This window comes from Aplysia californica, unplaced genomic scaffold (genome assembly GCF_000002075.1).
Source record: "Aplysia californica isolate F4 #8 unplaced genomic scaffold, AplCal3.0 scaffold00759, whole genome shotgun sequence".
NCBI classification, from domain to species: Eukaryota; Metazoa; Mollusca; class Gastropoda; order Aplysiida; family Aplysiidae; genus Aplysia; species Aplysia californica.
In genome coordinates this window covers 38,955-42,585 of record NW_004798029.1, presented here as the reverse complement: position 1 = coordinate 42,585, position 3,631 = coordinate 38,955, and positions in this window count along the sequence as shown.

The following is a 3,631-nucleotide window of genomic DNA, read 5'->3' as shown; positions in this document are numbered from 1 at the left end:
TCTCTCTCTCTCTCTCTCTCTCTCTCTCTCTCTCTCTCTCTCTCTCTCTCTTTCCCTTCCCACCTTCGTCTCCCTCTCTCCCACTTTCTCTCTTTCTCACTCTCTTTCACTCTCTCTGATCCTTCATAGCCCCACCAAATAGAGCAGAACAAAGAAACAAAAATTATATTCAAAACCTTTCCTCCCTTTCAGCTCTTGTCAGTTGTAAAACATTATGTACTAATTAATCATCAACACACACAAACCACACACAAACCACACACGCAAAACTCACAAAACACACACACACACACACACACACACACACACACACACACACACACACCTCACAAGCTACAGTCACAGTATAACATCTGGCAGAGTCTTTCATCCTCTCACGCGCGGCTGAGCATAGACTCGGACCAAAGGCTCTGATCCCACACTCATATGACGTATACATACAGATCGCAGTCCGCCAGCAATTTCCTTTGTGTTCCGTCCAGATCCTCGACAATTCATTCATTTCCCCGTTTCCTTTGTAAGAAGTAAAAGTTTAATTGCCAAACTTGCGGGGTTAAATTATTCAGTCTTGGTCTGCGCTGCATTTCCTTGGAGACGCCATGTTCTCTGTCGATTCTAACAAAGGAGGAAATTGAAACGTCCAACTTTTCACGAATACTGAGTTTTCATCTTAAAGGCAATCCTTTCGTTCGTTTTTTTTTTCCTGTTTTGTTTTTCTGGATTGGGGTGGGAGGGGTTTTGTTAGGTTTTTTTTTTTTTTTTTTTTTTTTTTTTTGGGGGGGGGGGTTTATACTCCCGGAAACAGAAAGGGGAAAACTTATATCAAATTGAAATCTACACCCGAGCACGGCAGGCGCCTGTGGTGTAGCGGTTAGACGCGTCGCTATCCTACACAGGAGACCCGGGTTCGATTTCGCGTGTTTTGTTTGAGTCAAGAGAGGCACATCGACACAATAATGGTCATCCAGGACTGGAAAGTAAGAGACACAAACAGACAAACAACATAGAGAAAGTAGAGAAATAGGACCTACCAGTGGCCCCCTCCAACCACCTGCGAGTTCGATTTACACGAGGGGAGAATTATTTTTTAAATCGAGCATCCCATTCTTTCTTCAGGGATGTTGTGTCCCTCTCATACAGGTTGGCCTGGAAAAGGCAGAGTCGGAAGTTCGACTCATTTTTTGTTTGTTTTGTTTTTGGTTGCTGTTTTCGTTTGCTTTTTGGGCCGGTGTCCTGATGTTGGTGCCGATATTTTGATATTTTGAAGGTTACGTAAAAATGTGTTGACATAGTGCAAATGTGTATATTTCAAGAAAGACAAAACGAGAAAAACACAACAAGAAAAAGGGGAATTATTTAGCCCATGATGATGATGATGATGATGATGATGATGATGATGATGATGATGATGATGATGATGATGATGATGATGGGGATGATGATGTCGGAGGCTCGACTCGTAAATGATCTAAATTGTGTCGACGAGGGCGTTAAAACACCTACATTTAACTCTTGAAGAAGAAAAAACCAGGAGGTCAGGTCGGTTGGACGAAACGGTTGAAAAACAACAGCATGAGCTCATCGCCCACTCGTACAGAGTGGTCAGGGATGGGTCAGGAGGTTCTCGTGCGTGGTCAAGAGGTGACGGTGTTCGCCTCTCATTCAATAGGTCTCGAGTTCGAATCCGGATAGCGATGGAAAATTTTCTTCTCTAAAATCTTCTACTTTCACATCCTTTCCTGCTTTCTAACAACGTTCTGTCGTGTGCTTTCGTCTCCACTTTCAGCCCACACCCACCCACCTGCTTTCCCCCTTATCTGGGCTATTGACCCTTTCTGCAGCCTTTCTACTATTACCCATTGGCTCCTCTTTACTGCTGTTTTTTTTTTAGAAACACCCCTGGTCTTATGATAGGTAAGATCTAACACTAGTTTTCTCGGATATGGGTGAAAAAATCTTGGAGGTCGCGTGTGTAAGCTGCGTACCTTTAAGATCCCTTGTTAGCCCCAAATCGACAAGAGTAGGCTTTCGTCCCCACCTGGGCAAATTTCAACATTTCCTACCAATTGAAAAGGCTTAATGTGTCCCGCACGCTCATATGACCTTATGCACATGAGAGCGCCGTAAAACACTTACCAAAAAGAAAAAAAAAGAAGAAGAAAAAAAGAAATAGGAGGAGGTCAGTCCAGTTGGACATAACGGGTGGAAAGCAACAGCGTGATCTCATCGCCCACACGTGACTGTGAGCCTGTTTGTGAGTGCAAGTAATATTGTTATGGTTTTGTGCTCAGATATGTGCGGAAGAGAGGATGTGTGAGGGAAAAGTGTGAGTCAATATGCGTGTGTGTGCATGTGTGTGCATATGTGTGTGCATGCGTGTGTACATGTTTGTGTGTATGTGTGTGTATGTGCGTTTGTGTATGTGTATGTGTATGTGTGTGTAGTGTGAAGCACCAAACCAATGTGCCAGGATCTGGACAATAAAGATGTATTTTATCAATCTTATCTTATCACATTATTGTCTTAGACTATCTATCCTATCTTATCTTATCCTTTATTATCCCATAGAGCAGTCAGGGACAGTCAGTCAGTTGCGTAAGCTCGCGACAAACACCTCACCCGAACTGACCACCTGCCGTAGATTATGTCGCGGAGCTCCACACAAGGAAACAACATGAACCCTATATAGCTGAAAATCTTTACACGATTTGGAAATTCAGTTGTCAACATTTATTTTCTGTTTCGGCTTATATGTTTTGCTGTCTTAATGATTGTGTATTCTTTATCTTTCATTTTCTTTAACTTTCTTGTTCATTTCCTACATATTTTCCCTTTTTAGTCGATCTGTTATTTTTTCCCCTTTCATTTGTTTTATTTTGCGTTTTCAATTCCTACATCTTTGGTCTTGCATTTTCGATCTTTTTCTCGCTCCGTTCATAAATTTTTGTTTTCCAGTTGTTGTTTTCTCTCTCTCTCTCTCTCTCTCTCTCTCTCTCTCTCCAGTTGCTGTATTTTTTTCTTTTAAAGTTTGCACTTTCCAGGTATCCGTGGGATTGGCTGTTAGCAAAGTGTCGATTAATTGTCAGATAGAGACGAGGACAACGACTTTAAAAATCAGGTTCACCAATCAAATACTTACGTCCTAAAAAATCTGCGGGGTATAAACAAGTCTTAGTGCTGAGGAGTTTATGATTGGAAGTACATTTTGGGATAAAACCTGATCATATCAGAGTAGAGTCTACATCAGGAGAACTAGACGTGAAGATCAGAAGTTTACTACAAGAAGGTAACAAAAAAGGAAAAGAAGGAGATGAGATGAGGGCGATAAATGGTTCATTGGAAAGAAAGAGCTTACCACACCAGCCAACCACCCACTAAGCCTTTTCTGAGAAGAAGTAATTCGTGTTTTCCTGCTCCAGGAACAAGAGCTTTAGGGTAGTCCCGAAGAAAGAGTACAGTAAAAGAAGCAGTGTGCTGTAAAGGGGCTGCCAACAACGCTGTGTTTGTGATCAATCCTAGCAGAGAATTGTTTGCCACACTTTGGACATTTCATAGCTTCATTTCCACTTGTGGATATACTCAGTTTTCGGGCTTCTCTCTTGGCTAAAGCCTTTCTAATTCTGTAATGTTG